The sequence below is a fragment of the Parasteatoda tepidariorum genome, chromosome 2 (assembly GCF_043381705.1).
Source record: "Parasteatoda tepidariorum isolate YZ-2023 chromosome 2, CAS_Ptep_4.0, whole genome shotgun sequence".
Lineage (NCBI taxonomy): Eukaryota > Metazoa > Arthropoda > Arachnida > Araneae > Theridiidae > Parasteatoda > Parasteatoda tepidariorum.
Genome location: NC_092205.1, coordinates 51,475,199 through 51,490,273, shown reverse-complemented (window position 1 = coordinate 51,490,273; position 15,075 = coordinate 51,475,199). Strand labels below are relative to the sequence as shown.

The following is a 15,075-nucleotide window of genomic DNA, read 5'->3' as shown; positions in this document are numbered from 1 at the left end:
TTTATATCCGCCCCCCATCCACAGCTTTATCGAAAAGTTCCCTCGTTCTTGGATGACATGATATCCTTCTCCTTTTTCCCGGAAAAAAAAGAAGAAATGTCCAGAAAATAAGAGATAGAGGAAAACTGCAGAACATTTCAGGTTTGATGATCGATATAAAAAGGAAGAAAGGCGTATTATTTCAGGCTTATAACTACAAAGGAACGATAAATAAAAATTAGATGTTTCCGATGATTGGGTAGTGCAAATTGCTTTTACATAATATTTTTGTCGTTTATACATTAGTTTTATGTTTATCTATGTTCGATTTGAGGTAGAAAATTATCTTATGACATTTCTTAGTTCAACAAATGTATTGGTAGGAGTATTTAAATAATAATTATTCTGAATTTCAATACAAGATAAAATGTTTATTAAAATTATCGTTCTATAATATGCGTTTTTATTTTACGGAAATATTAAAATTTCACTTTTGTTTATGCGAAATACATAGTCTTTTAAGCATATTTTTGCATGGAACATTTGCTTCAATTACACAAAAATAATGTATATAATTACACGGAGAAAACAATTCTCGTAAAAATACCATACTGTATGGTTATGACATTCCTAGTAAAAAAAAATACAATTCTGGTCGTAAGAACTAAAATATTAGGTATTTAAACCATTCATTAGATAATTTTTGGGCTCATATTGCAACGGTTTACCTGAAGTTTTGATTATTAAAAAGACAGTCCTTATTAACTCAAATTTAGTAAAAAATTCAACATTTAGCTTTAAGCGAATAATGACATGCTTTTAGGTATTATGATAAAATTCTAAAATTTAACCAGATTTATCAAATTTTATCGCAAATTACAAAACTATATTTTATTGTTAAATTTAAATAATATCATCATCAAAGCGTTGAGGTTAAAATTACCGAGTTTTTTGCTGTTCCCATAGAGCCAGGACACATGTTAAATTGCAGCATATTCTGGTAGTCTCGGCTATATTTTTTTCTCAGTGGAGATCTTAAAAAGTAAAAAAGTTTAGCTAACAATTTTTATGATATAAAATTTTTATTTTAGGGCATTTAGATTTTATAATATGTTGATATGTTATATGTTCATTATATGCTGTATAGATTTTTTTGTGTTGAGGTAATTTTAAATGATTGCAAATTTTATAGCATCTTTTTTTTTTCATTCCCCCAGTAATGTTTTTTAGCTTATTATTATTTTTAAATTTATTAATAGAGTTAATATTTTATGCCTCACAAAAAATACTGCTTGACATTGCTACTAATAAAGACATAGTTTTTTTTTTTATTTGCAATAAAAATTTATTCGTAATAACTCATGTTTTAATTTGCTGAAATTGATTTTTAATTACAAAATCTTTTGAAACTAGGTTTCTAAAGAAAATTTTAATTACTATATCATGTCAATAAAATGTCTGATACGCGCCTATAATCATTTAAGGTGACTTTTTCAATTATTTTTGAACAAAAAAGCTCATGAAGTAGTTTTAAGTTTAAATTATTTATTAGATGTTATAATTAAAATTAAAATTTAACACCACTCAATATTTTAGATTAATATAAAAATATATATACATTCAAATTATTCAAATATTCTCTATAAATACATATTAATAAAAGATTTCAGTATATATCATAACACTCATAATGCACTTTTAAATAAATATGCTAATAAATTTAAAAAAAAGGTAAATAAAAACAAAATTATTTTTATGAAAAATTGCTTCCAAGTTGTTCAACTTACAGCCTTGCGTTTAAATAAGTGGTATCATTTTTAATTATTTAAACCTACATTTAACAAATATATCGAGAACAAAACAAATCTAATAAAGCGAAGAGTTTTTGTCTAGTTTTACGTTCAATAATAATATTCAGATGACAAATATTGCTAATTTAAGCAGTCTTATTATGATATATTTTTAAAAAAGACCACAAAATCTTGTTTATGGGATATTTATACTCAAAAATTTCGGACATTTTTCTTAAAATCAGAATGAGCTCATCATAAGCTGGGAAAATTTACGCCACTAAATGAAATGCTCTTTAAATATTTAAATATTTTCATTAAACGAAGTCTATTAATTATGTTCCTTATTTAACATCATTACGTTGAAAAAAATTAGATATTAATTTACAGTGTTCATAATTCAAAAAGCTTTACCACAACGCACCTTAATCTAAACTCTGAACGCATTTTCTAATCTTTGTAAATAATGTTGGGCATTATTCCATAACCAATAAAATCTATTTAAAGTGATAAACTTGTAAAAAAAAAATGAATTTGACTTCCTCGAAACTCATTTATTTTTTAACAATCAATTATGCTTTACTCAGAGAAAACAATAAATTTATTCAACGACGAACTATATCTTTTACGAAACAAAAGAAAAATGTGGCTCACTTATCCAGATCGGAGGGAAAATATTTTTTTTCTTCTCTCTAAGCTTCTATCCCCTCCTCCTTTGCAATTTACATTTTCTAATTATCTATAGCTCTTTTTTTCTCAGCATCGCCAAATGAGGAAAAGCTTTCGTCTTAGAAACAAAAATTAAGTAAAAAAGAAAAAAAGGTATTTATTATACAAGAAAAGACGAAGAGCGTTTGTTTTCTGTGTAATACTCTTGATAACTCAACACAGCGAGAGAAAAAAAAAGTTATTTGGATCGTCGCCATTTTAGTTTTCTTCCATTTTTTTTAATAAGCGAATGAATGAGTTTATCCGGAGAATATGTTTGCAAATAAAGTGTAGTTGGGATTTTGAAAGTCTTATCAACAAATATCCCGAGAGAAAAGTTATTAACTGCAACTGTAAGAATCATAAATGGTTGTTTGGGTAACTAGCGAAGTCGAATAAGTGATTATTAAGCTTTATTTTACTTATATTATTATGGTACATTAAGTAATTATTTTTAATATTTTCTTGTTAGCTTCTATATATTTAATTAATATTTGTAGTAGTGTTTCGACGAATTTTTTTTTTCTCATTTGGATCTATTATTGATTTCTAGATCCAAGCTCTATTGAAAAAATACGAATCTTAAAAATAATGTAAATATTGCAAATGTTTTTAAGAAATAAATTTTATCTGCAAAATTTTGAAGCAAATTTCAAAAAATTATTGTTAAATGTTTAATTAATACTTGAATTATCAATTCAATGAATTTTTTTAAATCCATTTTTTATTGCTAGGACAATATTTTAAAGGGAAAAAGAGGACATAAGGAAGCATAGAGTAGGAACTATAGAACTCTTAAAACAACACTATAATTTTAAAAATAACGTAAAAATAATCTAAATATTGTAAACGTTTTTAAAAATACATTTTATCTGCCAAATTTTGAAACAAATTTTAAAAAGTTATGTTTCTAAATATTTAATTAATACTTGAATTATCAATTCAATGATTTTTTTGGATCCCTTTTTTATTGCTAGGACAAAATTTTACAGAAAAAAAAGAGAACATAACTTTTAATAACATAAGGAACACCGAAACTCTTCAATCAACAATATAATTTTAAAAATAGCGTAATAGTTTTTAAAAATATTTCTTGTCTGCAAAGAAAACTTTCTTTATATAGAGTTGGTATAAATTTTAAATAAAGCTATTTTATTCAAATAAGAAAACGTTCATTAGTTTCTTGAAGTTTCAGCTTCTTGAAAGTTTGCTAGCTTTTCTGTCATCAAAAAGTTGTTATTCTAACAAATACATATAACATTTAAAATGAGAACATTTTATAATTTCATAAGAATTCTACTTCAAATCATACCATAACATAGTTATACTATTATTCGCTGTTCTTAGAAATTTTACTTATTATATTAACCACATATTTGCAAAGGTTTGTTAATCAAGAATGTTGTGCGAGGAAAATTATTATATAATTAGTATAAATATATAAGGGTACATACATAATGTTTATAATTTGCAGAAATGCCTATAGTTCGCTTGTAACCATATTAGGCAACTAAACTAAACTCAGTGGCTTGACAGCTCATCGAGGGCCAAGGCCTACTGCTCCCATCTCAGTTTTCTCGACCTTTGGGCTCTAGGGTCCAAGAGCAGATGTTCCGGAGCCCGGTGGATGAGTGGTAGCGCTTCACGTGTCGTGTCACAGGTCCTTGGTTCGATACTCGGGCCGGGCAAGGTTGACCATATTAGGCTACCTATACATTATTCTATTTATCTTCTAGAAGACTACTTACCATTATACTATGCATTATTCAATACATTTTCTAGAAAAAATATCTACTAGTTTATATATCTAACCCAGATTTAGATGAAAATTTTATTTTTCATTATTAATTTTAATAATTATCGTAGAATACTATCATGTTTATCAGTAAATATGATAACTATGTAATGGTTAAGTGTACAATAAGATTTCAAATTTCCTAAATAATTTCATATACCTAATAAAAAGTGATAAAATCTAGCTTAGGGAAACATTATTTTAAAACAGAATATTTCAATTCGTAAATTTTAATTCCTTTATAGTAGTTAAAATTCTGTTTAAAAATTTAAATGGCTGATATCGAGAAACTAATGATTTCTTAATTTCAAAAGTCTTTTGACAAAAGTCAATGTTTACATAAAATAAAGATTATTTTTTAAATTGTATTTTAAATCTGTTGCAATTATTTTACAGTTTCTTACTTCTTTATACTAAAATGTGTATAAAAATGTACTTCTCAGCTCTGGAATAAGTTTTTTACTTATTCTTCTAAAAAGTACTGATGAATGATCACTCAAAAGTTGTAGGTTAGTTTATGATTTATCAATAATAAATATTGATTTTTTTTAATATTAAACCACTAGTATTTACTGTTCAGTGATAGGCAACTTATAACCCAATATAGCTGCTCAATTTAATTCTTAACCAATATATTTAATTAATTCACAAAAAAACAATAATATAATTATTACTAAATCGAAAAATGGATTTAATTTTCAATAATAAGTAAAAATAATAACTACATTTATTTATTCAATTGTTTCGAAAAAATGCACTGAAAAATTCGAATTTTTTTTAAGAATTTAAACAATAATCTTGTTTAATTACTATTTAGTTTCGAATAAGAAACACATATTTTTAAATTTTAAAAGCTCTTTATCTATAAAAACAAAAACCATTGTTCTCAATAAAAGTCATACCGACAAACAATTTTAAGGAAAGGCACGGATACTCGGTTAAGATTGTTAACAATGAACGTCGGGAACTATTGAATTAAGATTAATTAAGTTTGCCGAAAGATATATATGTAAGCAAAAAAAAATGTTTACAATAAATTAATAAAATGATTTAGGGATTTTTCATTAATTTTCGTAAGTAAGTTTAATGATCTAGTTTCACGTATATGAAAGAAATTTAATAAACAGTAAAAAATTCCATCATAACTAACATATAGAGTACATATTTTTAAAGCGGTAATGAAATTGTTGTGTGGTCTTTTTTCGCTATGGTTTAATATATATATATATATAATCAGAATGAGCTCATCATANTCCCGACCCTTTTATCTTCAATTTCATGTTAATTATTCTCGATTACTCGAATTTTACTCCCTTTAACTCGATTTTTTTTTTATCTTTTAAAGCAAGAAAAAAAAACCTAGGAGCTGATATCTTGCCCATTCCTTTGCAAAACACACACAATGTCTTTCGCACTCTTCATGGAGAAGCTAAAGCTGTCCCTCTTGAAGTATGTGACAAGTTTTAACCTTGTCGAATAAATTTTAACTTATTGTTGAAGCTGAGTTATGCAATCTTAATAGTTTATCTATATACTTATTTATTTATTTTGCTGTTTAAACACTACTCCCACTAAGTCTCCCTATTGGAAAGCTAAAGAAATCGCTGCTTGCAAAACCATTTTTCAAATCAAGAAAAAACACTTTAGCTTCTACCGCTTAACTGCCTTTGCTGCGCATAAATCGAATTAGGAAAATAGGTGTTTAATGCATTTATCTTGAAATTCACTGTGAAATAAAAAGCTATTTTAGTTTTGATCATTGAAATTGAATTGAAGACAGAAATTTTTTTTTTTCGAAATCCTTCGTAAGGTCCACCATCTCCATCTAAAAATTAAATTAAAAAAAAAAAACACTTCAACTTCAATCTCTGCTTTTAAAAAACATCATCAAACAACAACAAAGCTTAGAATTCGCATCAGAAACAATGACTGAAGAAAACGCTTCTCTTAGAATCCCGAAAAGATGCCCAAAAGAGGAGCAAGAGCAACGGCTCCCTTCCTTTTCATCCTCAGCACTGTCTTGGTATCCATGGCAACGCAAAGGATCGATGACGTCGCCCTTCCCTGTCACATCTCATTTGCATACAGCATCCCAGTCCCTGTGTTGTGGCGCACCGCTCCTTGCCAGTTCTTAATCCTACCGGAATTTGTCAAGACCCCATGGTAGCGTACTCCACTCCCCTTTCTTGCCATTGTTGTCTTGCTTCTTCTTCCTTTTCTGTCGTTTGAAATGTTTTTATTGGATTTTATGGGTGGTTCCATTCGCTTTCTCTCGTCACTGTCACAACGTTCTTCCAGTCCTCGTTATTTTTTTTTCTCTTCGTTTCGTCTTTCTAAAAGTCACTGTTCGTATTTTTTCCCTTTTCATTTTTTTTCTCTTTTATTCTGCCATTTTTCTTCGCCTGCATTTGGCGGTGAAATTTTTTATTATGCCTTTTCTTATTTTTTTTTTCACTGTTACTCGCAGTCCCAGTGACTTTCGCATAAAATGGGTTGCAGTGGGGGAAAAAATAAAGGGGAAAATAAAAATGACTAAACAAGGCAACTTCTGATTTTTGAATCCCCCTCCCCCTTCTTTTTCCATATATCCTCATTGATACATTCAGCATATGAAGCCAAGTAAAAAAGCATGAAAGTGGGATTTTATTTGAGCTTTGATTTACGCAAAATTTTAAAGTTTGACTTTCATAAGTAATCTAGGATGTTGCCATCGAATTTTCTAAACAACAGAAAAAGAATTTACTTTTAAATAAAGTCAAATAAAAACTCCTTCACAAAAAATGCAATGTAAATCAATCGAAGTATCAATTAAAAAATTGCCATTGAAGGATAGAGAACTAGTATATTAAAAAAATAATACCATTAATATGAATGAAATCATAATTTCATGTAGTTATTAACTATAAAGTCTTAAACAAATACATTTAGACTTTTAGTGTTTAATTTAATGAATTAAATTTTCAAGTCATTAAGAAGTAAAAGCACATTTTGTTCATCTAACAGAAGAAAAATATTACTAATAACATTGAGTTCAATAATTTAATGCTGTAATTCTTTTTTTTTAATTCTTAAACTGATCAATAAAACCAAGATAATCGGTATTTAATCTAATGACTTAAGTATTTTAAAATTATAAATACAGCTCGTATGCTGAGAAAAATTGGAAAACATGATCAGAATAATTTAATAAATCCATTGGTTTTTAAATCTTTGACAATCACCTCATTAAACCTTAAAATCAAAATAATATTGTCATAATTTAAAGATAAATATTGTAATTAAACTTTTTACAATAAAATGGAATTTTTTCTTTTGAAAATCTTTATTGAAATATTTGCACATAAGCAATAATAAAATATAATTCCTAAACAAAAAACAAAATGTTAAACTAATGAAATCTTAAAACTTAGTTGCTTCATGCCGGAAATTTGATTATTAAATAATTAAAAAGTTAAGCAAACATTTTAACATTTTATTGCGACAAACGCAAGAATGAATTAGAAATCAAAAGTAGGTTAAAAAAATTTTCTTTTATTGAAATTAAACCTAAATAAATATAACTATTTTAAAATAGTTATCTTCCTTAAAATTAGATATCAGTTTGATCCTTAAGAGAGTCGATTATTAATGGGGAAAATAATCAATCGCTATTAAACTAAACTTAAGTAATTGTAGGAACTTGATTACAAAATTAGGCTTTATTGTAGCATTTTAGAAGGAATGCAATTTTAGACACCGATAAAATTTTAATCATTTAATAACTTTATGACATTGACGTATTATGAATAGTATTTTCTTATGTACGCTTATGAAATTTTTGCTGCTAAGCAATACAAAATTTTCTTTAAACACAAATTTTTACATTTTTGAATTTTCAGGCAATTAATCATTTTTATTTTATTAGTCTTTGAATATTGTATGAAACTCTGTATATTGTATGTGCATAATAATTAAAAAGGTAATTTAGAAAGATAGCAAAATTTTAACGGATATTGCAGAATCATTGCTATGTGTATAATACTTAAAATTGAAACAGAAATTTAAAACAGATCATATATTAAAGTTTTCTGAAATAATATGATGTCTACACCAGCATTGTAGTTTTATATATCCCATTGATTAATTGACTCAGAGGCACGAAACATTTTAGAAAAATTCAATTTCAATCTTGATAGGCAAATTTAAAATTTAAGATTTAAACATAACTTGAATCTTACTTATCATTTAAGTGTTTTTCGTATTTTGTATCAAACAAATCTGTAGACTTGCTATCCTTGCTTATAGTCTGTTGATTAGATCGCAGTGCATGAAGAATTGAGCTGCAAAAACCTTAAAATCCCTTTCATCACTGGCAGACAATTAATAATAAATTGTTTAAAAAAATGCCAATCTAACAGTACACTGTAAAGAATTACAGATCAAATTAGAGTAAAAAAGGGTATAGGTATTTTTTAAATCAAAATCAATTTTTATCTAAACACATTTTGGAACAAAAATCTGAAATACGTAATTTTCACAATAATAATTGCTATAAAATCACTGAATCACTCTAATTTAATAAATATTTATGTAAAAATTACGGTATAATATTTTAAGGTAAAAAGAAATGTTACGGTAAAATGTATTTTACGGAAAAAAAGAGCCGGTACTTTAAGCCGTAATTTGATCCAGAATTTTTTATTGCGCATGCTCTAAATTTTTATTTAAAAATTGAACTGAAATTTGAAAATTTTAGTCATTTATAATTAAGCCATTTGTCATTGCTTCACATTAAACTTTACAGTTATACCATGTCAAAACAATTGTGAAACCCTACTACATCTAACTAAAAACAAAATTCTGAAAAGAAAACAGAAAAGATTGACTCTAGAAATGCACTCTTATATTTAGGCTCTAATTTCATTCACACTATCACTAACCATTTCGATATAAATTGTTAATGTAAAACCATCACGCTCTGTCTAACAACAGAACCTTCTCTTTCGATTTTGCTTACTTCGTCAGTCTCATTAAACAATTTGCTTGCAATTTCCCCACAGCGTTGAGCAATATTATTCAGATTACGCGAGAAGTTTAAAAAACAAGATCAGCATACGGTAACATTATGAGTTTAAGAAGTGTTCCAAATATCTTAATTAGTGGCATAATTAACACTTTCGAAAGCTTCAACCGCATTGGTTCTTTAAATTGCTTCCCTTAATAATCCCACTTTTAAAACTGGAGCCCGAAAACTCTCCTCATTTTCACTTCATTAAGAATTCTCCAAACGAAAAGCATCTCCGCATATCCATTAAAGCATCTTCTTAATTGACAGACGTATCAAAAGCTATTGCCGAAAGAGTCAGGTACCCGTATTCATTCATTAAGTGTCTGAAGGAATCACTTAACAAATACGTAAGACTCTTATCACTTAAAGCAAATCCCACCATCCAAAATAGCGAACGGAAATATAAAATTATTAAACAAGTACAAGACTTAACGCCTCTTGCCACGTCAATGTTAAGAGAGAGTTTGGGTTTCAAATTCAACCGTGGCCAAAGGAATGGCTAAATTCCAATATGATTAGTACCAGCGTCAGAGAGGGAAGCCGCTTTCCAAACTCCCAAATCATATTATCACCAACATTAGCACTTTGCCATTTGGGTGATGCTGGATTATTGTAGCGCTTTCATTATTTATCGCTACTATCATATGTGCGGGAAGCTTGGCGAAATTATTAGAAAAGCTTATGCTTGTGGTTGCTTATGCATGGGGAAATACGCCAACCACCCCCAAAGGAATCCGGATAGTATGATGAGCAAGGTGCACATTGGTATGTGTGGGGGAGAAGGGGGGAAATTGTAATTGTTGAAACGGGGCTTTGACAGGTAGAATACATTATGATGACTTTGTTGAATGAGAATGTGGTAGGAGTTTGAAATTTAATGCGATTGATTTACATGAGCCACAGGCTAACTTTAAATTGGTAAGGTGAGTTTTATGACCTTAAAACTGCTTGATTTGAAAAGACAATAATTTCAAAAATCATCTGTGCTGCAATTATTTTTCCCTCTTATAAGACTGTGTCCGGTTAATTTCCATCAACCCATTTACGTTGCTATGTCGGAATTTAAAAAAGGTCTCATTTTGTAATAATAAACAATAAAAACTATTATTATTTTTATGTCACAAATTAAGAATGTTTCTGCTATAAGAGTTTTGTGCTACTATACATGTTAGATAATTATTTTTTTATCTCTAATATTTTAAAAATATTTATTCATATTATTTTTTTGTTTCTGCTTTGTTTAATACTGTTTTTTTATAAATTGTCAATTTATGTTTTGATTTTTAAACAATTATTTCAATGTGTCAAATAATTTCAGAGTAAATAAAAATTTAATCAAAATAACAAAATTTGAAAATTGTTGGAAAAGGATTTGTAAAAGCTTAAAAAATACATTTCAGAATTCCGTGATAAAACTTTTAACTGTTTTCAAAGGTAAAATTAATTAATCACTTTAATTGAACCTTTTTTTATTAAAAAAAACCTTTTTATTAAAGTTTTTCGCCAATTGCTGGTTTTATCAAATTTCTACATCTCTAAAAACAAATGAATATGTGATCTAGTATCATGGTATAGATGATATTTAAATTAAAATACAACAGAATTTTGACCAATTACTGGTTTTTATCAAATATCTGTAACTCTAAAAACAGCCGAATGTGAGCCATTAATATGACAAAGTTAATATTTAAATTTAAAAACATCACATTTTTGTCCTACTTCCGCAACAGTCGGACAAAACCTTTGAGCATTTTCAATAGTAGTTTTGGTGGTAAATGTGCAACACAGCAAATGCAGCTATAATAAAAGGATTTTTGCTTTATGTCCTTGTATAAGCATTACTTGCAACCCCCTCTAGCGGCTGCAGGTAGCGTTTGCGACCCCATGTTTCTGTGTTGTTTTCGATTCTCTTTGCATGTCTGTTTTGCTGTTTCATTAAGGATACACTTTCTTGTAGTACACTTGTACACCTCGAAGTTGTATGTCAGTTATAATAACAAGTCTATGGCTAATTGCTGGATCTGCCAAATGCTTATAACTTTAACACTAGAAAGACGGAAAATTAGTATATACCTATATCGCCGAAAAGCAGTCAAAATGACTAGACTGTAAATGCGTCAATAAATTTGTTTGAAATTAATTTTCAATATTTTTTATATTATTTACAGTTATGTAACAAGTTATTAGTAAATATTAACAACAAAAAAAAATTATCTGTCGTTCAAAAAGTCACAAAATTCTAAGAAATTGTGTCATTGTATACATCATTGTTTTTCTAATTGAAATTAAAAGCAGTCAAAATGACTTCCTTAGGCAATCTAGTGTTAAAGGCAAGAGAAATTGTATGATAGTTAAAATAATTGCATTGCATATGCAACTTTCTTAACATTATAACTTTTCAATTAGGGCTAGGTTTTTAAAGTGAGAGATAAATTTTTAAATATTTCCAAAGCATTTATGAAAGAAATTGCAATAAATTTCTTATAATGTGCAAATTATTGACGTAAAATTACTTAAAGATAAAAAACCTTGAAAGTTACAATTTTTATTTATTTTTTTTTAAATTAACTAACCCAGATAGAATTGCATGTTTGATTTTAATGTCTGCAAAAACCTTTATGGGTTTACAACAAGGCTTACAAAAAGTAAAACAAGCAACCCAATAATGCTTATAAATAATTAGCAAAAGCAATGCAAGCTTGTAACAATGTTATTTAACTGCGCCACTTTACGNATATATGGTAAAGGTTTATGCGTGCTTTTATTTAATAAGAAAAAAATAATATTGTTATTGTGGTATTGAAACGATTCTGCTTTGTAGGAATAATGGATAACCAGTCAACCTTATTATACAATGAAAAGAAACAGTTTGCTGTAAGGTTGCTTGCTATCTGGGTAATATTTCGAATGTTAAAAAAATTATTTTAATTTGGAGCAGTTTTGAACAATTTTTCGTTATTAACTTTTTAACTTTATTAATTTTTTTTTAAATTATCAATACGAACTATTTTTTAACATAAACAGTTCTTAGAAATTATTTTTAGTCAATAATTTTCAGTCATAATTTTCTTATAAATAATTCAGAGTAACAGTTTACACCATTTATATATTATGCGTTAATTTTAACACAGTTATTATAAAAAAAAATAAGAATTCGATCTGTCATCAATACTTAACATCAGAAAAATGAGCTACTGTTCTTTATTAACTGTTACAAAAGTCTTTTACAAAAGGAAAAAAAATAACAAAAAAGAGAAAAAATATTTTTTATGCTCCAACCCCAATGAATATCCCATCAATATGCAAGTAGAATGGAATAATAAAGAGAATAAAGGGAGGGTAAGGTATTAAATACGTCCTGTTAATCTCCAACTTAGCTAGTACCCCCTGCTAGTTCATGTACAAGTGATCAACTGAAATCCAGCGACAAAAGGAAAGGTTTGTTTCGATCTCGCCAAACTGTATCTCCCCCACTTTAATGCTACCACAATAACACTCGCTACAAGCGGGCACCTGCGCCGAATCGGGCGCAGTATCGGGCCACATACGGGCCAATACACACGAAATAGGATGGCTAAGTGTCTGGTCCCTATGTCAACATGTTCTGCCTGTGGAAAATCATCCATATAGGGTTGCGCAAACAACGTGTGGTAGAGTTTTGGGGAAATATAGACGGGGAGCACCCTACTAAAGCCACCATCCGCACCTGCGACACCATTTTTGTATTTCTTCTTTGTTTTGTGTTTTTTTTATTTTATTTTATTGAAATTTTCCTTTTGAGTTTTATTCATATCATCAGCAAAGGATTATAAAGCTTGTGATTATAAAGCAAGTGTTAGCAGGTAAGCAAGGGGCGATGAGTTTTTTTGGGGGGAAAATTATGCGAGTGAATTAAATGAATCTGAGGGTTATTTTAAACAAATATCTATTAATTGACATTATGCTTATATATGTGCTGAATTTAATTACTACAACGTATATACACACATAATACTTTACTTAAAATAAGCTTAATAAGTAAGTATATAAGTCATTAAAATTTAATTTAAATATAAAATTTAATTTAAGTATAAAATTTAATTTAAATAAAAAAATGTAATTTAAATAAAAAATTCAATTTAAGTATAACATGAAATGGTAAATTAAAATTTAGACTTTCACTTTATGCATCTGAAATTTATTAATATATACAATTTGCAGCAACAAAATAATATTCTTATTTTGTTGTTGCAAAAATGCTTACAATGATCTTGTAAATTTGTCTCAAATATTGAAAAATAAATAAATTTTTTAAAATTTATGTCACTTGACAGGTATGATATAAGTTGAAAGTTATATTTATATTAAGATAATTGTTGATAAAGTTAGTATTGATCAGCTAATGATATTGCCTTAACTTTTCTTGAAAAATTGAAAAATACAATATACTTAGAAATAACAATACAAATAAAAATTTTCATTTCGTATGATTTAGTTCTGTTAAATAACAGCTTTTATAACTTACAGTATTTTTCTAAAAATAAAAACACTAATATTTCGAATAAAACTTTCAATATTATTTAAAAAAAATTATTTTTAGTATAATAGTATCAAATAAGAAGAATCAATATTAAATAATAATAGTTATAGTACTTTCAGTAAAGGATTTGAAAACATAAAAAATTAATTGGCTTTTTAGAGCAGGGGTTCCCAATTTCTCTCGGCCACTGAACCCTAAATAATCAACCTTCTTTCCACGGAACAATGACGTTATAAATAATTTTATTAAAGAAATTATGGACGTTATAATCTATTAGAGAATAGTTTTTAAATATTTAACCAGAGGTTTGAAGATTTTTAATTGTTTTATTATCAATAGTTATATTTTACGCCCGATGGTTGAATTTGCAGTTCTTGTCCTATATCGTATCTAGTTATAAATTTTTTTTTGGTGTATATACATAAACTAAAAATGAATAAAATAAGATAAATTATGGCTTTCTTTTAACTGAAAACTTAAAGGAACTGAGTGGAAAATGATTATTAGGGAAATAGATCTCGTTATTAAAGATATTAGTTATTTTATTTTGATTTGAAAAGCGCAATGGGAAATACTAATGTAATGTTTCATGATTGCTTCTTTTCATAATTTATTCAATATATTGTTATTAGACATATTATATTTTCCTTTAAAAAGGATATTTCTATTTCTCTGGCATTTTACTTGAAATAATTTCATAAAAGTAAACGAAAAATTAAATAAATTATGAATCGGTTGGATCTAAATATAATCTGAGGTTTCAAAGTCATCATCAAAGTTTGAAAAGTACTAACTCATGGAACCCCTTTAGCTCGTCCACGCGGAAGAAACTCTCTAATTCAGCGGTTATCAAATGGTGTTCCACGGAACCTTCGGACTTATTGGAATACCATTTGAGAACTGCTAATTTAGGGAGTTTGCTCAAGAGAAATAAATGACCACCTAATGCAATTCTGCTTGAGTTCAAACCAAAGGGGTGGACAACATAATATAAGCACTACTATAGTTGTCTTGAGAACTAGTATTTTCTATCAACGCAAGATCTCTAGAAAATTTTAAAGTTAAAAATGTTAACATATTTTAATCATTATACTGAAAATTTTTAAAAAATATTAATTTGTATCCATCCAATTATTGAAGCGATCATTAGATCTTATTGAATTATAGTACTAGTATAGATTTTGGTTTTATTAAAAGTCAACCATTTAATTGTCAAGATTTTCTAAAAAAAATATGC

General features: G+C 27.5%; 1 protein-coding gene and 1 long non-coding RNA gene across 2 annotated transcripts in view; one reads left to right on the top strand and one right to left on the bottom strand.

Annotated features, from left to right (window-relative positions):
• Positions 1-15,075, bottom strand: part of LOC139425000 (uncharacterized) — a 133,800-nt gene that overhangs the window by 78,921 nt on the left and 39,804 nt on the right. The window lies entirely within an intron of this gene.
• Positions 1-15,075, top strand: part of LOC107446297 (paired mesoderm homeobox protein 2B) — an 80,437-nt gene that overhangs the window by 41,018 nt on the left and 24,344 nt on the right. The gene's annotated exons all lie outside the window — the stretch shown is intronic.